The sequence below is a fragment of the Manis javanica genome, chromosome 10, assembly GCF_040802235.1.
Source record: "Manis javanica isolate MJ-LG chromosome 10, MJ_LKY, whole genome shotgun sequence".
In the NCBI taxonomy this organism is placed as follows: domain Eukaryota; kingdom Metazoa; phylum Chordata; class Mammalia; order Pholidota; family Manidae; genus Manis; species Manis javanica.
The window spans coordinates 103980224-104003764 of NC_133165.1; the positions used below are offsets into that span (position 1 = coordinate 103980224).

At 40.7% G+C, this 23541-nt stretch overlaps 1 long non-coding RNA gene across 4 annotated transcripts in view; it reads left to right on the forward strand.

Annotated features, from left to right (window-relative positions):
* The window catches only part of LOC108383571 (uncharacterized), a 99797-nt gene extending 78405 nt beyond the window's left edge, over positions 1 to 21392 (forward strand). Inside the window, exons 3-8 of one of the 4 annotated variants that reach the window (XR_005058212.2) lie at positions 11589 to 11728; positions 12791 to 13165; positions 16427 to 18068; positions 18332 to 18429; positions 18699 to 18813; positions 19617 to 21392. This is a non-coding gene — a long non-coding RNA (uncharacterized lncRNA). The remainder of the gene's footprint in view (positions 1 to 11588; positions 11729 to 12790; positions 13166 to 16426; positions 18069 to 18331; positions 18430 to 18698; positions 18814 to 19616) is intronic. The other 3 variants (XR_001849803.3, XR_001849805.3, XR_012121555.1) reach the window with 3 other exon arrangements.
* Positions 21393 to 23541: the final 2149 nt, after the last annotated feature.

Below are 23541 nucleotides of genomic sequence, written 5' to 3' on the forward strand. Positions count from 1 at the left end.
TAGCAGATTATGTCACCTGTTCTCATCTCTCATTTTATTTCCTCCACTTAGAAACAGAGAGAGAAGATAGACCTCCCAGTTGCCATTCAAGACAAGGCAAGTGTGTTAGTCTGCTTACACGGCCATAACAAAATGTCATAGGCTGGATGGCTTAAACAACAGACGTTTGTTTTCTCACCATTCTGGAGATCAGCATGCCAGCACGGTTGGGATCTATGAAGGCCTTTGTCCTGGCTTGCAGACTGCCACCTTTTTGCTATGCCCTGGCATGGCCTTTTCTTGGTGCCATCTCTCTCCATCTTATTATAAGGCCACCAGTATATCCTGTCTGATCAGGGATCTACCTTATGACCTCATGGAGCCTTAACTCCTAAAAGTCCCAGCTGCAAATACAGTCATATTGGGGGTTAGGGCTTCAACATATGAATTCTGGGAGATAGAATTCTGATTGCAGCAGCAAAGAAAATATATTGGTATAATTTAATGGATTAGAGAACCGAGGCTCAAAAACATCGCTCAACCAGGAAGTAGCCAGGGTGGAATTTGAGCAAGGTCTCTGATCCCAAAAATCTATGCTCTCTATTCCTGGAAATTTTGATGCATTCTTATCATTACTTATGATAAAACACTACAATTAACAAATACCTACATGGTGTTTACCATGTGCCAGGCACCGTTCCAGTCCCTAGTTTTTGACTACTCTGATCTTTGTGACAGTCCTATGTTATACTTTGAAAGCACTGAATGCAAATGCAAAAGTAGTTAGAAATGAGTCTGCAGAGCAGGTGACCTTTCATTTTCGCATCTTCCCTTACTCTCTCCTTTAGCACCTTCTTGCCCCCTACTTGTGCTTTGAGAGGGGCTTGTTGGTACTTGTTTGAGTCAAGAGTGGGTGTCTGGGGGAGTCTGGATCCTCAGATAAAGATCTTTGACTTCTGGGTTCAGTGAATTCTATGCACACCTCCGTTGCTTGGAGTTCCTGGATGGGGGCCTTTTCCATTTGGGTCTCGTTTCTCTGCCTCCCCTCCTGCCTCCTTCTGGCTAACACTGATTAGTCTCTTTGACAGCTGGACACCTGCTGCCAAGAGAAATAATTCCCATGTGCACAGGGTGTTACTGAAGGGAAAAGGGTGGAGGGTGGAGGGAAGGGTTTCCTGTCAGCCTCCCGGAGGGCAAGGGAGAGGAGCAGGAGGCTGCCTTGGGCCTGGAGGGCAGAACAGATGTCTGTGGGGACAGGATCTACGCAGGGAAGGAGTGGGATGCTGGGACTGCTGGAAAATAACAGGGATGGGTGAAGCCAGGAGGCAGAGGGTAGTAGAAGGCTGCCTCCAACCGGAAAGGGAGAGACGGAGTGGCTGGAGGCTGAGGAAGCACAGGGAAGGGACGTGCTCCTGATGGAGGCAAGGGTGGGTGGTGGTATTTCACTGCTTACACAGCATTTTGACCTACATTGTTATGCCAGGCAGGCTTCCTGAGGCTACATTCTGCTGAAAAGTCAGGTGAGCCTTGAATCATAAATGGGTAATAATGCTTCTTGGGTACCCACTATGCCAGGTAAGGTCCCAGGTGCTTTTATATCTGTGAATTGAGGCAATCCTCAAAAACCAGTTGCAAGAGGTAGGTAGTCATAGCTGCTTTTTTGTAAAGGAGGAAATAGACTCTAGCCAATTCCTGCATTTCAGAAATGCTGGTACTAGTTTCCAGGTACCATCCAAAGGCCGGAGGGGAAATCAGTGCAGTACTTCCCCTGGGTCAGAATTGTTCCAAGAGCTTTGCACACATGATTTCCCTACATTTTCACAACCAGGAGACAAGCACACTGATATTATCATTTCCTTTTTAAGATGAAGAAATTGAGTCACAGAGAGGCAACGTGGCAGTGGGGTAAATTGTGAGGGGGGGATCTGCCCTCTCGTTCTATAATTCAAGATTCCATCTAATGTGCTCTACAGCAGAGACTTAAAGCAATGTGGCTTTGTTCTTAATTTCAGGTGACTGACTCTAAATCCTATGTACTTTCCACTAACCCTAACTGCCTTCAGGCTTAAATGAAGGGACAATGATATGTCCTAAATGGGGGTAGTCATGCAAACCATGCTGTGCGAAGCTGAGCAAGTGGCCCTCTTCCCGAACCGCCAGGGTGCAGTCAGATCCTAGGACTCCACACCAGGATCCTATAAAACAAACAAACAATTATTTCAAGGAAAATGTCATGATCTCTGGTTCCTTGCAAATTAACCAGGTCTCAGGCACTTGGGCAACATCCAACTCCAGAGTAATCTCTGCACGCAGGGAAGTAGGGTATTCAAGTGGTTTAAACGTCACGTTCAGATGACAGACCTCTTTCAAATCTCGGTTCTGCCACTTGCTGACTCAGGACCTTCAGCTCCTCAGTTCACCTTGTTGAGCCTTCATTTTCAGCTGTAAAATGGTTGAAGCAGTACTGATTTTTTAGGGCTGTTTCAGCATTTTGAGTCAGGTCGTGCCCGTGAGGGGCTGCAGCCTGTACTTGGTGCATGCTTACAGGTGAAGTAAGTGTTAACCTTGGGGTAAGAGATTAAGTCCTGGCCCAAACTCTTGGGCTTAAGTCGGCCTCTGATACTGACTGTGTGACTTCAGCAAGTTAGTGAAAGTCCCTGGGTCTTGGCTTCTGTTTGTGAAATGGAGATAGCTGCTCCTTTCAAAATGGACTGCTCGGAGGGGAGATGAGCTGATGCAGGCTCAGGCTCCACAACCCTTATGATTCAATAGCTATTATGATTCCTAGAGATTAGGAAGATAGGACCCCTGGGTTTCTCTCACTCTGACCCTCTCTCGCCCATTGCAGCTTCCTATTCAGACCTACACCTTAAGCAGTAGCCATCACTCAGCAAATCTACTTATGAAATTGGGAAGATTTCACGAGAGTAGGGTTTTATGAAGCTTTTATCACTGTATGGAGCACTCCTGTGCTAAGTGCTATGGAGTATGCAGAAATGTCTAAGACAAGATCCCTTTGCATTCAGGCAGCTCTAGGTTTCAAATATGGGGTAGGCTGCTTTACTTTCCCAGATTGCCATTTCCTCCTCTGTAAAATGGGGAGAATCATTTTTATCTTGCATGTACAACTGGATGGTCAAGTAAGAGGGCCCAAGACTTTGCCTTGGAACTGATGATTATTATTCTTGCCCATAGGGGTTCAATGATTTTTAAGAAGAGGTAATAATTAATGAAAAAGATCTCATGTTGTTTTGATAAGAAATATACAATATCACCTTTGTCTTGAATAACTGATTTTTTTAGTTGAGGAAGGAAGGGAATGACTAAAGGAAGGAAGGGAGAACGGGTAGAAGAGAGGGAGGGTGGGAAGAAGGGATGTATTTTTGCTCCAGTCTGTTTATCGTGTCCTTTCTCTGCTCTCCATCCCCAGCCATCCCTCAAATCTCCCCCATGTGTTGAAGGGGAGAAGGGAGAAAGACTGGCCAGCAAAGATGAAAATCTTGGTTCCCGGTTTGACCTTCTATAAAACCACTTTGGTGGGGGCATTAAGATACCCTGTTGCAGCCTGAGTAGAAGTCCTCTATTGCTATGACTGTTTGTACACCTAATCTCCTATTTTCTTTAAGGCGAGAACACCAGAGAGAGTTGCTAGCATGGTTTCTCAGAGCCAGTCTGCACTGACTCCAAAATGATGTGCCTTTCTGTCCTGGGACTGCCTTCCTTCTTGTCTCGTGACAAACATGGATCAGTGGAACCAAATAGAGAGCCAAGAAATAAACTCTCACACATATATAGTCAATTAATTTTTGACAAAGGTAGTAAGAAGACACCATTAGGAAAGGATTGCCTCTTCAATAGATGGTGCTAGGAAAACTGGATAGCCACATGCAGAAGAATGAAATTGGGCCCTTATCTTACAGCATATACAAAAGTTGACTCAAGGTAGATTAAAAACTTAAATGTAAGACCTAAAACCATAAAACTGCTAGAAGAAAGCAGATGGGAAAAGGTCCTTGACATTGGTCTTGGTAATGATGTTTTGGGTTTGACATCTAAAGCATAGGCAGCAAAAGCCAACTAAATTACATCAAACTAAAACATTGCTGCACAGCAAAGGAAACTGTCAATAAAAGAAAAAGGCAACCTGAAGAATAGGAGAAAATATTTGCAACTCATGTATCTGATAAGAGGTTAATGCCTATGTATATAAGAAACATAAACAACTCAATAGTAAAAAAACCCAAACAGCCTAATTAAGAAATGGCCAAAGGACCTAAACTGAACAGATATATTTCCAAAGGAGTCATACACATGGCTACAGGTATATGAAAAGATGCTCAAAATACTAATCATCAGAGAAATGCAAATCAAAACCACAATAAGATAGATATTACCGTACAACATAATGGCTATTATTAAAAGTAAAAAAAAAAAGATAGCAAGTTTAGTAAGGATGTGGACAAAAGAAAATCCTTGTATACTGTTGGTGGAACTAAAAATTGGTACAGCCATTATGGAAAACAATATAAGCATGGAAGTTCCTCAAAAAATTAAAAATAGAATTACCGTATGATCCAGCAATCCTACTTCTGGGTATATTTCCAAAGGCAATGAAATCACTATCTGGAAGAGCTATCTACATTCCCATGTTCATAGCAGCATTATTCACAATGGCCAAAATGTGGAAACAGATTAAGTGTCCATTGACAGATGAATGGATAAAGAAAGTGTAGTGTGTTATTCAATGCAAGGGAATATTATTCAGCCTTAAAAAAGAAGGAAATCCTGCATTTGCAACAATATGAATGAACTCAATGAATATTATGCAAATAAAATAAGCCATACACAGAAAGATAAATACTGCATGATCTCACTTATATATGGAATCTAAGAAACATAAAAAAAAGAAAAAAATCAAACTCATAAAAATAGAGAGTAAGACGGTGAGAGTTACCAAAGGCAGTTTGGGGGAAATACTGTCAAAGAGTACAAGCTTGCAGTTATGAAATGAATATGTTCTGGAGACCTAATGCACAGCATGGTAACTATAGTTTATAATAATGTATTGTATACTTGAAATTTGCTTAGAGAGTAATTCTTAACACAGACACACATACACACATGGTAACTATGTAAACTGATGGGTATGTTTTTAAAGAAATTGCCAAGTAATTGCTCCTTAACTCGTGCTGGTCCTCAGTAGTTTCTTTCTTGCTGATATTATAATTAGGAATTCAGTAAATTTATACAGAAAATTATTTCTTTAAAGTTCATAGAGGAAAACTAATATTAACACATTGTTGATAAATGCAAAAGTAATCAAGAATGGAGGTAAAAAGGAATATTTTTGTGAGAAATAGAAATCAATTGACTTTTAAGTAATCACACAAAATGTAAGTAGACTACATTGGTAGATAAATTAATAAATTAAAACACAAAAATTGTCAGACTGCTTGCAAAAATTCAGACAGTTTGAAAGTAAAAAATGTAAACCATCTGAACACCAACCTTGTAACTCTCCAGGGAAAATCCTGGGGCAAAATACCTTTGAAACTGAAATCATTCAAAGGGAGAAATAAAGTGGGAGAAACCATTTATTTCTTATAAGCAGTCCACTTCTGCTCCCCCATGTCTCTTGTGACCAGGCTGCAGAAGAAAAGGCCCCACCCAACCTCTCCAGTCCAGACTTGCTTGCCCTTGTAATTACCTATTGATATGGAGATGACTACTTCTCTCCACCCTTGAGAAACACGTATTGTATGGAGATGCACTAAAGTCAGGCAAGAGATCCTGGAAATACTGCAATTTTACCCACAAACCTAAAGTAGACTTTAAGGCAAAAAAACATTACTAGAAATAAAAGGGACATTTTGTAATAATAAAAGCTTCCCTTTATCTGAAATTTATAATTCTAACTTTAATAACAAAGTATCAAAACTAAAGCAAAAATTATCAGAACTAGGAGAAATAGATTGATACACAATCATAGTTGGAGATTTTAACATATCTCTTATAATAATTGATAGAAGACCAAAGAAAAAGTCAGTAAGATATAGATTTGAATATTAACAACCATCATATATAGAATACTGTACCTCAAAGCCAAAGAACATACTTTCTTTTCAAATGCACATAGAATGATTACTATTTACTCGCTACAAAGCATGACTCAACAAATTTGAAAGAATTAAAATTACCCAGAGAATGCTTTCTGAACATAATAGAACTAAGCTAGAAATTTAAAGATACCCAGAAATGCGGCCCTGGGTACACTTCTAAATAATTCATGGTCAAAGTTTTTAAAAATGAGTTTGAGAATGAAAAAATGGTTTAAATTGAATGATAATGTACGAGATACCTACCTTTCCCTCCTTTGTTCATTGGTTGTTTCTCCTACTAACTTTCAAAATCTTAGACAGGAAAAGACTGGGCCAGTTATATCCAGAAAACAGATTTGCATGAAGACATTCTCCTGTTAATGTAGGAGAGGGAACAGAGAAGACTAGTGGAACTCTGCAGTAGAGCCTCAGGGGATGTTGGGCCTTGGGAAGTAAAGCTCTGAGAACATTTTCACCATGAAAAGTACTCCCTAAACTTCTCTTTAAGAAAACAAAACATGGGATGTTGATAAAGTGGAGAAGACAGGAAAGTTAGAGACTCAAATACATATACTATAAAATAAGAAAAAACAAAAATCAATGGTTGAATATCTGTCAAAAAGGGTGTAAAAGACCAACAAATTAAATCCAAAGAAAGTAGAAGGAAGGAAATAATAAAGATAAGGGAAGAAATTAATGAAATAGAATAAACATTCAAAAGAAAATCAGCAAAACCAAATTTTGTTTCCTGTTAATAGAATTGATAACCCCTAAAAGAAAATAATTAAAAGAGAAAGAAAGTACAAATAACCAGTATAAAGAAGGGAACAGACATTAAAAAGATAGTTATAGGTCATCGTAAATATTTTTTTATTGATTAATTTGTCAACTGAGATAAAATGGACAAATTCTTGGAAAAACACAAGAAGGTAAAAAGATTTAAAGAATTCTATAGCTATTAAAAAGAATAAATTCATAATTTACATCTTCCTATGAAGAAAAGTCCAGGTACAGAGATTTTTACTGATGAGTTCTTCCAAACACTTCAGGAAGAAATAACATTAATCTTAGATAAACTTTCTCAGAGAATCATAGCAGAAGGGATACTTCTCAGCTTTGATTAGGCCTGCAAACCTTGATAGCTGACAAGGATATTACAGAGAGAATTCAATCTTTTTCATGAATATACATGATGATATCTTAAAATATGCACAAGCAAGATATATTTGAAAAGGTATATGTCATGACGTCAGGTTTTTTTCCCCAACAAAATACAACAAAGATTAACTTTAGAAAATCACCAACATAATTCAGTACATTAATAGAAAAGAGAAGAGAAATCAGGTAGATAATCATATCGATAAATGTAGAAAAATATTTGATAAAATTCAAAAATCCATACAAGACTTAAAACAATCATGGTAAAATTAGAAATAGAACTTCCTTAATTTGATAAATATCAATACAGACTTATAGTAAGCTTTATATGTAATGATAAACTTTAAAAAACTTTCTTCCTAGGTTTGGGATTGAGGAAGAAATGCTGGAGATCACCATTGTATATCACTATTATATTACCACCATTCAGCATTGTATTGGTAGACCTAGCATTTGCAATAAGGCAAGAAAAAGGAATAAATGATTAAGAAATGGAAAGGAGGAAATTACTGTTATTCATGCATGATATGATTGTGTATGTAGAAAATACAAAATAATATACAAATAATAAGTTACAATTAGTAATTTAAACAAACTACAAAACATTAAGAGAAATTAAATATTAAGATTTAAATAAAGAGATAAATATACCACATGGTTTCTCCCCAAATTGCTCTATAGATTCAGTACAATCTTAATCAAGGTCTAGTAGCATATTTTGGATATTACCAAGTTAATTTTTAAAATTGATACATAAATGTAAAAGCCTCCCAGTAACAAAGGCAATCTTGAGGAGGAAGAACAAGTTTGAATCTTATATACTACTGGATATTAAGAGCTATATAGCTATAGTAATTAAAACATCATGGTATTATTGGCACAAGAATGGTCAAAACAGTGGAGCAAAATAAAATCCAGATAGAAACCCAAGCACATATGAATACTTGATTTATGACAAGGGGAATAGTAAAGCAGTGGAAAGAGGAAGATCTTTTCAATAAAATGTTCTGATCAAGTGGCAAAATTATATTATGGTGTCACACCATACTCAAAAAAATTAATTCCAGATGGACTGTGCATCTTAATGTGATAGAAAATGCATTTTAAAAAGTTTCTCTGTGATAACATAGAGAATATATTCATGATCTTGGGGTAAACAGAGATTACTGAAACAGGATATAAAATCATAAATGTAATGGAATTGGCTGATAAACTGGAATATATTAAAGTTAAGAACTTATGTTCCTCTAAGGGCACCATTCAGGGAGGGTAAATGCAAACCACAGAGTGGGAGATGTTTTAAATATGTACAACTAATAAAGGATTAGTATCCAAATTTACAAATCATTTTTTAAATACAACAAGCCAAATTAAACATGGGTAAAAGAATTAAGCATTTCATATGTAAATAATCAATACGCATATGAAGAAGTTCTCATGATCAGCAGAGGACAGCAAATTAAAATCACAATCCAATACCATCACAAATCTACTAGAATGACAATTTTAAATGATGAAGATGCAAAGCCATTAGAAGTTAGGAGTTGTAAACTAGTATAACCACTAGGTAAAACTCAACAGTTGTATATATACCCTTAGCAATTCCACTTACAGGTATGTACCCAAGATAAACGCTTACATCTGTTTACTAAAAATGCCTGCAGAAGATATGATGCCATATGAAGAACACAGCCGCACTGGTGAAGACTCATGCTCAAAATATTCAATCTGAATCTATTCAAGCTTTTAAACCTAACTTCCATTTTATAATAATGCAAGGTAATGAGAAGACATGATACCATCAACAAACCCTCAGATAAATCCAGAATATCAGATATGGGAAAAAACGGCCTGAATTCTTTAAAAAGTTTCTATCAAGGAGGAAAAAAGCACAGCAAAACAAAGGAGAGGCAAAAAATAAAACACCAAATGCAATGGATGAACCAGGACTTGATGTTGGTTGAAAAAAAAACAACCTTCATGTGACAATCTTGTGAAGCTAGGGAAATTTGAAGGCTGGATATCAGATGTTAGTATGAAGTTATCAGTATTTCTCACAGTGCGAAATGATATAGCACCATGTTCTCATCCTCAGGAGGTTCATGCTGTGTATTTAGGGGGAAGTATTATATTGTCTGCAATTTAATTTTAAATATTTGGCAAAAATAAATATAGAGAGATAATAGATAAATGGATGTAGACATAGATCTAAATATATTATGAAAAGTAAGGCAAATATGACAATAAATTAACAAGTTTTAAATCTAGGCAGTGGATATTTTGGTGTTTATTATGCCATGCTTTCAACTTGTCTATACACTTAAAATTTCAATGACAAATTCCTGAAATATATTTTTTAAATGGAATTTTGCTCCTAGGCTTCTTTAGAAGAGCAATTATGTTCTGCTCTACCATAAGAAAATAGAAACTAGAAATCCTAAAATGTATGTAATGGGTGTAGTTGATGTTAAAGATAATGTTGGAACTCCAATCAGAGAACTTCAAGGCAAAGAAATGCCTTGGCTCTACATCAAAAATCTGGTTCATGAATGTGCATTGATGTGTTTTAGGTTAAAATAAAATGCTTAACATATGTATGCATCCCTTTTTAATGATTCCCAGATTTAGCCATGTCTTTTCCAATGAGCCAACTAACTCTTAGTGCCAAGTAATGCCAGGTAAGAGGTTATTCTCTGGAATACTTCATGTATGGAAAGAATGTAGCACCCAGCTAATAGCTGTTTCAGTGATGGTGACTGGAATAACCATTTGTGAGTGCTGTTGGGCCTTCCAAGAGAAAATACGATGCGTGAACACTGTTCTGGTGTTCTGGGGGCCATATGCAACACAATATTTCAAAAGCTGGGCTCCCTGCCATCTTGTTGCATGCGCTGCATGCAACAGACCAATCAACCACATATCACTTTATGATTCCTACAAAGATGGTGAGATGTAGGGCTGATTCTACCCTTCCTGATATACCTTTTAGGCTGCAAGTTGCCCTTTTCCTCTCCTCTTTTCCCTGTTGCCACTACCTTTAGGGTCATTATTACTTGATTTTACTGTTGGGACTTGCTGAGGCCAGAAAAAGGTGGGACCATGGTCCCCTCACTGCCTGAGAAGTCCTGGCCAGCGAGCTGGTTTTATAGGCAGCAGTGGTTCTGACTCTTGGCTGCCCTTGAGAATGACCTGAGGTTCGGCTCCTACCCTAGAAAAATTAAATCAGAATCGCTGGATTTGAGATCCAGATATTGGTATTTTTCAAAAGCTCCCCAAGTGATTTTGTTATATAATAAAATTGAGAAGCATTGGCAAACAGTACTATGGATAGCTCTAAAAATCTCAGTGTTGAGTGCAAAAGATAGAAAACGATTTATGGCACAATACCATTCAAGGATATTAAAATTTAACATACACCCAAAATAAAGCTTTGGTTTTCAAACACACATAAAAATCTAAGGATATATATGAAATCCCAGGAAGGAGGAGAAGGGAGAGAGGGGAGTAAAAGTCAGAAAGGGGAACAAACAGGAAAACATAAAATAAATCAAGAGAGAGGCCTTGCCCTGACCCTAAAGCCATATGCTGAGGAATGTGGCCCTTAAAACCCAATCACAATAATTCATAGGGGAAGAACACTTACCTGCACAAGACAGTGTTTTTGCTTCACATGTCTTATCTCTGTTACTCCTCATAACAATTATAAGGTAGATATTATTTAGGATCATTTTAAAGATGAGAAAACAGGCTTAGAGTTTCAGAATATGAACTAAGTTCATATAATTGGTCTGTAGCAGAGTTGGGCGTAAGCCGCGTGTGCCTAGCCAGAGTTAAGCCCTCATTGTTCCACTCATGGCCTCCCTTGGGTCTTGAGCATCTGCTGGAAGGAACGCTTACGTCTTGCCTCTCCCCACTTCATCCCACCCTTTGCCAAGAATGGCCATATGAGTGACCGCTCAATGTCCCACGCCCAGGACAGAGGAAGGAGGCCTGCATGCCATCTTCCTGACCTCGGAACATCCACTTCCAGCCTTCATTTCCTCATGAGGATCAGCAATTTTGTTGGATTCGAGGAACAGAAGAAGCCTCATTTGATGGGACAGAGAAAAAAAAGGACGGTGGGAGATAAGATGGAGGGGAGCTCAGAGCTCATGAACCGTATTTGACTTATTTTGACTTATATATTTAATAACACCAGGTATTCCCTTTCCCTAATGCAGCCCCAGCTTGTGGAAGACTTTTGTGTAACTTCATATCCACTGTTCACAACACCTATCTCTGAGGACCGGATCTTCCCACCAATCTCAGGACTCTAAGAAATTAATTGTCATAATAATGTCTTTTTTGAGGCAGGCACAAATATCAGTACCCACTTTCCTGAGAAAACTGAAGCACACAAGACGAACTTGCATAGGATTTCCCAGCTAGAAACTGCAGAGGCAGGAGAAACGCGAAGTGCACTCTGCAGTCATCAGGGCTGGCGCCCTCTAGAGGTGAGTTCAGTCTCTGACACCCTTCTCTCCTCCCAGCTGGATGGCCAGGTTCCTAGGCAGAGCTCTTTATCCCCGAAGCCAGCCCCCAACCAGTGCGTTCTCTGCTGGTGAGATGCACTGCGGGTAGAACAGACAAGTCTGGCCCTTTTATGTGGAGGGTGGTGGGGGACATGGGCAGCTGCGTCTGTGGGAAAAAATCTAAAGGGACTGGAAACCCTGAACAGGTACAGAGTGAGGGTCTGGAAATATGAAATGCTAACACTTCTCTTCTGGTGGTCGAGTTCCCTGAACCTCACTTTGAGAAACACTGAGTTAATATGAACTCTTCAGCTTTAATTAATCAGACTGCTGGCCTGGAGGTCAGCTTAGTCTATGCTGACCACTTCTCTAGTAAGGCAGAGAGAGTCACACAGCTGCTTCTCCAGTCACTTGGCCTCCATACAGTCTCAGCTCGTGGCTGAGAGCGAGCATTCAAGGCCCAGACTCAGAACCCAAACCCAGCCTCAAGTCTGAGACTTCCCAGGCTTCGCCTGGACACATTTGGGGCATGGCAAAGGTCTCGTGCTATCTCAATACCTCCCGTGGTAGTTCTCAGCTTTGAGCCCACCCAAGAAGTAAAGGTGGGAAGACAAAAGTGCTGTTTGAATTGTGTCACACTGTGTTTTATCCTTTCAAAGTCCCAAATGGTATTGCCACAGAATGTCACAGGAAGGTGTTCTATTGAATCAGCAAGGGAAACCCCCTCGGGAAATGGGAAAAAGGGTGTGTTAGTGAATAGATTGTTCTTTTCAGTGTGACTGAGCGTCCTTAGTCTAGAAGGATCCCCTGAACTTCCAGCTGTGTGCGTGCCTGCTCATGCTCAGTGTGTGTGTGTGTGTGTGTGTGTGTGTGTGTGTGTGTGTGTGTAGCACACATAGAGGAGGTGGGGAGTGGTGAGGAATCAAAGTGGATGAGGTACCAAAGGGAGAGAAATTTAAACTAATGAGCCATCAGCAGTCATCTTGGTGATTTGAGACAGTTTTCTGCACTGTCACTAAAATGCTCCCATCCCTTCCTGTCAAGGAAAAAACTACCAGTTCCCACTGAGAGGCCTTGAGAAGGAGAGCGTGCATGGAAAAATGTGCCAGAAGAAACTGTAAACAGAGGAAGGCTTGTCGGTGCCGGCGCATCTCTTCAGGCCTCCTTTTTGCTGGGACTGGCCCGCCACTCCCTGCCCTGAGCTCCTGCAGGCTGACCACGGGACACCGGCTGGCGCTATCCAGCAGCCGCCCCGCGAGGCTCCTGCCTGGGAAAGCAGCTCCAGTTACACATTAGTCACAAAAATAACAAGGATCAAAGGGAGCAAAAGGCATGGAACAGCTTCATTTTCCCAATTTAATTGCAGGACTGGACGATCCATTTAAATCTGGACTTCTTTCTCATTGGCTCTTCAGCTCTGTGAGTCCAAAGCCTCTGAGTTCAGGCCTCCTAGAGGCTCAAACATCAGTGTGCAGCATTTTTAGGAGGCTTCTGCTCTTTCCATGTACATTGCTTTGGAATCTGCTTGGAGTTTTACTTATTCTCCACAAGGTTTAACTTTAATGCAAGATGAATCTTTTTTTTCTACCTCCCAGGAATTAACCCACAATGTACATTATAGGCAAGAAGTAGATGGAGCAGATAAGCATGGAAGAGTTTGACTTTTCTTTCTCTTTCTTTGGACCTCTTTGCCTGTTCATGTGAAAGCCCAACTCTCCTTTCTTCCTTGACATTCCTATTTAGAGGCTACATAGGACAAAGATCTTTCAGCAAGGCTTAATTTGGTTTCCCCTCATTTAAAATTTGAGAGAGCTCTCCTTGTGAAATCACCTTTTAAAAAAATGTAATGTGGCTAAAATGAAAAGCAATACGGACATAATCTGAACAACAGAGCAAAATTACATCGATATCTTCTCTTAAAAGGAACAGGTTTCTCTTCAAATTATATATGTACAGATGCCATATAGGAGCAGAATCAATGAAAACTGATTTCATATTGTGGTTGAAATATAAATATTCCAAACAGGTAAAAAGCCACAAAGTAACATAGGCCTTCTATTTTATGTGATGTAATTAGCAACATAAACAATCACATCTAAAGGCCTATCATGAGGCTGCCTTTTAGGGACCCTGCCTACTTCTCCAGCTCATATCCCAACAAGCTCACCTTGTTCTCTCTACTCCAGCCACTACATCCATCTTTCAGTTTCTTGTATTTTCCAGACTGCCCTTTGCCACAGGGACTTTGCACACACTGTTTCTTCTGCTTGGTCTTCCCTCACCTCTTCATCCAAGTAACAGCTATTCATAGAGCATAGCTCAGCTCACGTCTTTGCCTGACTTCCCTGGCTAGGTCAGACCTCATTCTCAATGCCACGAATCTTCCTTCATAATGCTTAGGACAGTTTGAATTGTATAGGTATTGCTGTGTTTGCTTGATAAACATCTGTTTCTGCAATTGACTGCAAGCTTCACAAGGAAAGGGGTTGTATCTGCTTCTGTTCACCACTGGGTTCCAAGTATTGAGTTGAATGACTATCATATGGCAGGCACTTAGAGTATTTGTTGAATGATGGATGTTTGATAGATTTATTCAACAGCACTAAAGGCACCATTCACCAGGGATGTGAATGTCTATTCGATATTGCCCCATATTTTTAGGATCTCACCCTATAGTGGGGAAAACAGACTTGAAAGCTTTGAATTTCAAGGGTGAGATTGAGGGATGGCCATAGATCTTGGGTTCCGCAGGAGAGAACAAATAAACCTGCTCAAAGGAGTCTACAAATACTTCACAAGATCTGTGTCTTGAAAGATAAATACGAATTTTTCAAATGGGGAAACATACCAAATAGAAATAATGCATATGCACATGCCTCAAGTTGTGCAATAGCTGGCCAGCAGGTACAGAGTTAGGGAGTGATGTTGGGGTGGACGATGGGGCACGGATGAGGAATAGTGGGTGGCAGGTTGAGGTGAAAGGTCTTGCTCAGGACACTGAACTTGCTGAGAAACATTGAAGTCATTGAAAGTACAGATAAAATAAATTTAAGGATTCTTGCAGGCTGGGATGGTCCCTCAGACTGGTGTGAGAATGCATGGGAGGGAAGGAGAGAGGAATTAAGGAGAACAATAAAGAAGTAACTTCAACAGCTCAGATGAGAAAAAGCAGGGTGTGCACAAGGCAGTGATTGCGGAGATGTGCGAGTAAAATTTGAGAGGTTTCCGAGGGAGACTCAACAAGACTCAGCGATCAATTGGCTGTGGGTTTAAGAGACAGGAGGAGGAAGTTTCAGACAGTTCAAATTAAGTCGACTGGTGTCTTGCCAATGGGTTTCAGCCCCAGGCAAGTTCACCATGGATTCAGGGAGACTGAGGAATGACAATGGAACTTTCTTGGGGTAGAAGGGTTTATTACCCGGCTTTGTTCTCCCAGCCATAGGTGGAGCACTAGAATTACATCTGCATCTAACAGTCTGCAGGTCTGTAACCCTCCTTCATCTGGGCCTCTGCCCAGAGCACTGTGGAGAGCTCTTTATATAGTGACTCAGTCAGTAACAGCTCATTGCCTACAGATATGGAAGCAGTAGCCTAGCAGTAGGCGGGTTACACCATCAAGTAGTGTAGTTTCGGGTGAGGATCCTGGCCATAGGAAAGTCAATTTTCCCCCCAACTGGTAAAATGAAGGCATGGTTCATCTGCATAAAAATTACTCCAGGAACAGGTTTGGGGATGAGGGAAGAGATAAATGGCCCAGTTAGAGCCAGGCTGAGTTTTAGGTGCCTGTGGAGCAGAAAGGTAGGAATGTTCAGGAGAGGGTTGGACGATCCCAGGGGTAGACACAAGTGGGCTCCTAGGACTACCTATTTCTTGACTTTGCTTCTGACATTGGTGGTGACCTATAAAAATACATTGGTTCTGGGTGTCTTTAAGAGGACAGTAGGCAGCCATCTGCCACTTGCCTGGAGCTAGGTACATCATCAGAGGGCAATGTGCCACTCAAACAAGAGTTTAATTGAGGGGAGTCATCAGACACTGAATAATTGAAAAGGCACCTCCAGTATTCAAATGGAGCTTTCATTTGGAATTAACTAAATACTGGCTCCAGACATGTGGCAGATGCTCCCTGTTGTCTTTTTAAAGACACACAGTACTGTGTTTTATTAAAGATACACAGTTTTAGACACTTTGAGGCCTAGAAAATGCCTATGGATTACTGAGCCAGACTAAAAAGTTACACTGGTGTTTAAACCTGGTGGAAAGTAAGTCTTGATTCTAAGCATGGTCCTCAAACAGGTCTTTTTACTGTAAATCAGGCAGTGTACATAATGCTTCATCACATGCGCCCTTTCCTTTTTAAGCTACCTTGTATTTGTGATGGTTAGCTTTGGAAAACACCAGACTTGAGGGTAGACAGAAGTGACAGTACAGGTGTTCATTCCCCAATGCCTCCTCCATCGTGTGCATGTAACTCAATGTGGTTTATTTCCAGGAAGCAGGGGACACAGCAAAAATAAATTCATGAACGAGGCTAATTGCGTTCAGTAGCAAAGCTAGCACAAAACTGCTTTTAAACAGAAATGCAGTCACTCAGGTCACACAACTGAATTCAGCAGCAAGACTGCAGGGAGTTCTCTGAAGCCACTCACAGCTGTTACCGTTCATTCTAACCCCTCCCAGAAAATTCCAAGCAGAGGACATATTCCCTGGATGCTGCCTGACTTGTACGGTCCTGATGTTCATCCCTGGAGGAAAAATGTTGATTGTGTTCAACGCAAGGCTGTCACCAGCTGTTTTAAGTTAAGTCTTCCTTATTAAGGGACTATCGGTTGTTGCCCATGGCTTTTGAACTTAGAAATGTCTGTTTGGCCCATTAAAAATGAGCCTCCTTCATGTTTGTTTGTTGCTTTGCCTCGTCTTATTTTTGCTTTCTTATATAGGGAGATAACCTGCAGCAAAATTGGGAAGTAGAGGCAGTGTGCCCTCGCCATTCTTTCTTTCTCTTTGTACTTTCTTTTTTTTTGCTCTTTTAATGGGCCAGGTCCTTGGCTACTAATGGCCAGGCCACTAGTAAAGTTGAAGAACTTTAGTGAAGTTACTTCTCCTTTTGAGGCCATAGCTGTGCCAATGATAAAATGGAGAGTTGCCCCTGCTGATCTAGCACCAGTTAATATGGCATTAATCTCTCTGCAGAACCCCTTGCCCTGGAACAGGGTCAGCTAATGCATGGATCTCGGGGCATCCACTTTTCCTTCCTATGCCCAAGGCAGACAGCACTAATCAACCATGCCTCTCTTTCTGACTGAGACCAGACTCTGCCTCATGGCTCCTTCCAAAATATGAACTAAGCAGCCACTGGAACGGAGTTGTAGAATGGAGTTGTACTCAAGCAAACAGCATTTGCCATCCCAACACTAACTGATCTAGCCCTCTCTCCCATCAGAGCATAATTGTTTGTGGTTAATCATTGTGTTTCTCCTCTATCTTTAAGATGGTGAGGTGGGAGTCACTGATATCCAATCCTTCTTTCAGCTTGGACAGTCTGTGTACCTATCATTGTTAAGCTGACCTAACATATTCTTTTTGGAATAGACGTATTAATATGAAAGTTGATGCACAATGCTATGCCTTCCACATATGCCACCCTCTTTGCCAGTTCTCTGAGACCCTCTCTGTGCACTTTCATGCCTTAGTCCAAGTGGACCATTCCTGGACTAGTAGAGTCAGGAATTGGTTACTCAGAGGGAAAAATCAGGTCAGTAAACATGAGCCTTTGTCTGAATGAGGTTTATTTCTATGTAACGTTGCTACAGGTAATGAGCTAATGAGAAAGTTGTATTGGGGAAAAGATTTAGAAGAAAGCAGGATGGGGGACATCACATATTATAAGAATAAAAAAAAGCCCTGAAGTTCAATTTGCAATATAAGCAAAGGAACACTTAGAAAGTGTTATTTCAAAACCATTGCCAGATCTAAGTAAGAAAGCAAGACAAAAAGAAAAGAAATGCAACAGGCCCTAGAAATCTATTCTGGTCACAGTGTGCCTTTAGACATGGGCTATGTCAGGTGACAACATAATTTATGGTCCAAACCAAGACATGTTTGAGAGTGAAAGGGACACTATTAATCATGGCAGTGGGACAACAGGTGTAAGCTAGGACCTAGGATCGCTGCAATCATATCTCTACTCATTGCAGAAACTTCTGAATATGTGTTGATCAGAATGGAGTGAATGAGTAAAATACATGTGACAAGAGAAGAAAGTCTATGAGCACTCCTTTCCTTCCCATTGAGGGGCATAAAGCATAATGGCCAAGGTCAGGTAAAGACACAAGAAAGAATATTAAAAATATGTAGTTTTCCTACCGGTGTATTGTTCATAATGTATTTTTGTTACAAAGTAGAGATGAATTGGAAGAAAAAATTCATTTTTTTTTCTAGAAGAAAAAGAAATTCCTAGAAGAAAATGAAACTCTTAAAGAATAAGAAACCTCAGTTATATTGTTTTTGGAACCAGCTGTGTAGATTTAATAATCCAAACTTTCTATCTGGCTCAACAGAGAAATCACATTTCTGTGCTTTTAGGATGCTGCCGAATGTCACAGGATCACCAGACTGCATCAATTCAGATTTCCAAGAGCAAGAGATTAACACCATATGATTTAATCTCATAATATTTCTGAGTATGTTACCATTTTGTATATATAGAAATAGAGTTCAGATGACTTGCCAAAAGTTACATTGTTAAAGACAGTCAGGGATTCAAACTCACCAGGTCTGACTTTTCCCACATTGCCTGGAATAAAGCATCAAACAAAAAAAGCAAAACATGCAACTTTTTTTGTTAGTTCATTAAATATTTCTGACCACCTAGTTTGTGCTGAAAGTGTTCTGTATGCGAGGGGTATAGAGATAAAAGCAAATAAGTGCCCTTATGATGTTTATATTCCAGTGCAGAGGGCAGGAAGGGAATTCCTGACAGAGGAAGAAGCACATGCAAAGCTTGTGAAGAGAAGCTTTCTCACCCGCGTTAAAGGAACACCAAGGATGCGATCTGGATATAAGAGGTGAGGAAGAGAGAACCAGAGGACAGAGTGTGTGGGGTCCTGTAGCCCCCATGTGAGCACTTTGGATTCCAAATAAGATGGAACATCAGAGAGATGGTGTGAGCTTATTTACTGCTGTGTGAAGCCTGAACTGTAGAGGGCAAAAGAGGAAACAGCAAGACCAGAGAAGAGGCCAGCAGAATGTTCCAGGCTGGCGAAGATGATGGCTTAGACAAGGGCAGCAGGAGCCGAAATGGGGAAAGTGGACAGAGCGAGGATATGTTCCGACAGGGTTTGGGGATGGATTAGACGCTGACCTTGGGAGCAAGAGAGGCAACTGGGGTGGAACCTCAAGGGCAAAGATGGGAGCAGGGAGCGATGAGCCTGGGAGAGGGGCCGGGACTTCATTTCTCTTCCAAGGGAAGGATTTGGGCTGTTCACCGCAACCTCAGGTTAAGCGGAGGAGAAAAGTCATCCGCTTCTCTTTACGGAAGACCCCTCAGGGACAGGGCTTGGAGCGGATTAGGGCGAGGGGACGGGAGAAACAGGGAAGGCAGTTGGAAAGCTAATGGCTGACTTTAGGTGAGGGCTTAGGAAGGCTTAGACCAAAACAATGACAGAGGGGATAACGAGGAGAGGATTATGTTGGGGAAATATTTAGAGTGGAGGGGATTAATTAAAAAGCAGGGAGTTAATCAGATCTTAAAGGAGGAGGAGAATATTAACATAGTTCCTGTTTTCTGGGGACAGTGTGTGGGCTCACTGCTCCTCCACCTCTGGGCTCTTTCTCCCTCCCTTCTGTATTTGCACAACTTGTCTTTCAGGACCAGCTCAGCCGTCTCTTCTGGAGTTCATCCTCTGCCCCCCCAAGGACCTATCTTCTCTGCGGTCCCTCCAGTGCCAGCGTGCTACTGGGCCCCTGGTGTTTACTTCTGTTGACACTTTTGTGATATTCTACTGCCTACGTCCGCTGCGGGTCTGTGATATCTTGGGGAAGTGGGTCCTGCATTTTTATATCCTCATCACTTAGCATTGCATTTAGGTGCTAAATAAGTATGCGTTTAATAGTTGAATAATAACCAAGTCTAAGGATTGAAGCAATTTTACAAAAACAGCTTTGAAATAGTTGATCTATACTCTTCGCTGGTGGCAACTTTGGCAGGGCAGTACTAACCGGGAGGCACGTATGGGCTCTGATATGGGGGTGTCTGAAGGCAGCTCTCCTCCTGCTTTAGTGGTTGTACAGAAGAATAGGGTGCATTCTAAAGTGACTTTTTTATTGATGCATCTCTGACAGCAGCAGCAATCTTATTCATTAACTGGCCACTTGCTTTGCACCAGGTCCTAAGGCAGAGACGGCCAGCTGCCTGCTAACATCCAAGTTCTCTTTCCTTACAAATAGAACCCTTATTTCTTTGCGGTAATGATGGGCAAGTCTATGTTTCACAGTCTCTGCTGGTTTGGGTGTGGCCACATGTCCCATCTCTAACCAATGGCCTGGAACAAAGATGTTGGCTTCTTAAAAGATGGGCAACATGAGGAAAGCCCTTTCCCCTATTTCTGACACTCACAATGGAGCCATCTTGGACCATGAGAGTCCCTTGAAGGATGCAATCTCTCTCTAAGATGCCAGAACCAACAGATAGCAGCTCCTTGCTCCCTGGGACTTCACGAGACCAACGTATCAGCTGTAGTCAGCTATCTCCTGAAATCTTTTTCATGTGGAAATGAATCCTTGTGCCATTAAGATGTTCTTATTTCGGACTTTTTGTTATAGGCAGCTAAACCTATTCCTAATGAGTGTAGAAGTTTTACACACAGTATTTCAATTAACTTTCACAACATCCCTGTGAGTTAGATATTATTGTCCCCTTTCCAGGTGAGGAAATTGAGGAGGCGGAGCTGGGTTTGCACCCAAGGACCGTCTGAGGGCAGATCCTGTTCCTATGAGGGTGACCATCTGTTTTGAATGAATTTGTGCTTTGTCGCCAATGTGGAAGTTGTGGATTTCATACTTTTCTAAACATTTCTTTATATCACCTTGCCTTCTACTTTTTTTTAAGCCTTTTTCATCTGATCAAAATTTATGGTTGAACAAGAAACCAGTAAGACCTTGTCCCTAAAGATTTCAATCCAGAGAAGGAGGCCTAAGGATATGTGGCTCCACAGGAGGGGATGTTCTATTGCTCTCCTGGTAGCTGGGCAGTAGGAGCTTTGTTTTAGAGAAAAACAGATACTGCCTCTGTTTCATTCTCACGATGCCAAGACCAAAGCAAGCCTGATGATGTTTCCATTTCCTGATAAATAAGAAGACTGAGGCCCCCAGTTAGCTCTGTGCAGAGCCATTCGGAGCCTACTGACCCCACGTTTCATTCTGTGCTCAGGATTCATTGCTTGAGGTCACTCTGTCCTGCCTGTGGAGTTTGGGGGACCAATGTAATAAATAACACCCTGGAAGAATTTTAGAATCCTGGGGGAAAACCTCTCTAATATCATTCAATATATTTCTTTCAATTCAATGATAAGTTTCAAACTTCTGTAAATTTTTGTACCAAGAATTCTAAAGAACTCAACAGCAACAATAATAATAAAACCAGAAAAGAGGCTACAGGTGTCTGTCCATCTTCTTTTTGGGGATGTAAAAAGGTGATCATGCAAACATACTTTTTAAAAAAAAAAGTAATAAAAAAAGCATACTTTTTTTGGGATGGTAAACAGATTTATCTGTCACATCTTATATGTTGATAAAAAGATAATTCAGTTTCTGGGATTGCTTTATAAATATTAAGCTCAACTGTGTCCCTGCTTTTCATCTAAGGAAATTCATTCCAGCTCTTAAGAGGATCATGTCATTTTGCACATCAGTGAATAAGCCTCACAACTCCCATTTCAACCCACAGCAAACGCCCTTGAGGTTAGAGCTCCATGGTTAAACACAAAAGGTCCCAATGCCCTAAGATTCCACAGATGCCTGTTGAATTACCAGGTTGCCCACAGACTGCAAATACTTAACAAAAAGGGTTTCTCCTCCCTGACACCCACCCCCACTCCCATCCCCACCACAACTAAAAGAGAAAAAAAACATCCCAAACTTCAAACAGTGCACCTGGCTGTAATCTTTTCTACTTGAACTAATTGCTATTTGCAGTGGCAGGAGGTTGGGGGGCAGGGGAATGGGGGAGACTCCTCTGGCTAATAATGAAGTATCAAACCACAAAATGATTTCAGACAGTTGGTTGTTCCATTCCAGGGCAGCCAACATCTTACATTAATTTCCAGTTGCAAGAAATAGAGTTCTCATACAAAGAAATACATTCCTAACAAAGTATAGGAATTAATTTTCAAAACGCCCTTAATGCAAAAGTAGGCAGAGTTTCAAGTTGTTTCAGAGTTTCAGAGTGACTTTTGCAGATGTCTGAAAGTTACTCAACTTATGGACTTTTTAAAGACATCGGTGTTCTTAAGAGAGGAAAACCCCAGTGTTTAAAATTGACCACAGTTTTAAGGATGCTGTCATGTTTATGATTATTTAATGACTGTCTCAACAATTAGATCGTACATGTTATATGGACAGGGACTCTTGTCTATTTTTGGAGACCATAATATTCTCAGTATTCAGCACAGTGCCTGGCACAGGGCAGGTGTTCCATAAATCATTGTTCATCAAGTGAATGACTGAAACCCCAAGGTTAAAGGCAATTCTTTAAATGTTTGCAACAATGTCCTGTCACCAAATGATTAAAAGGGAAGAGATGGGAGAATTTATAAAGGTCTGTAAATTTTGTGGCTTATAGACTGCCTTACCTGAGTGGAAATATTTTCACATACAGCAATAATGATGATGATCTATAGCAGAATTATTATGAGCAGGAGTAGAAATAGCAGTGGGTGGTGGTAGTGGCCTTGAATGATTGCTATATGCCAGGTGTTGGTCTTAGCTCTTTGAATAAAGCATATTTTACTTCTGCAGCTTCTCTATGGGATAGTTTTTATTGCTATCTTCACTTCACAGATGAGAAAACTGAGGCACTGATACATTAAATAACTTCCCCAAAGTTGTAGCTTTCCAATAGCAAGGAAGTGGCAGAGCCAGGACTAAACTTTAACCCTCTTTTCTTCTCTTTTTCCTTTTCTTTCCATTTCTTTCTCTTGTCTCTCCCCTCTTGTTTTCTTTCCTTTTCCCTTCCATTCTGTTGTGTTCTTTCTTCTTTCCTTAGAACAACATAATGGTGGTAGATAGCCTGGTAGACATTATAGTTGGACTCTCCAAACACACTTTCCTAGGCCCCTTCTCCTGATCTTCCTCTCTGAAGAGACTAGAAAGCTAAGCACTTCATCTCCCCGCATCCCTTGCATCAGGTAAGGCCATGAGACACAATTTGGAGCAAAGGGTTAGAAGTGGAAGCCAGCAAAGAGACAAGTTGGTGCTTGGGAAGCTCTTGATTTCTTTTTTAAAAAGTGACAGGTAGAGCTGGCATTCCCCCATTTCCCATCTGTCTCCAGCCATTATTGAATATGACATTTGCCTGGAGGTGCAGCAGCCATGCTGTAATCTTGAGACCAAGAAAATCAGAGGGCAATGAGCCCCAGCATTGTAGACCCACTGAACTGACCTCCATCACCACCTATCTGTGGACTTCCTGTTATGTCAGGAAAACAGCCTCGATTTGTTTTGCAGTGAATTAAACTTTCTACCATTGCAGGTGAAATCATTCTAGAACAATGCCAGTCTGAAGCCTCTAAAGTCAA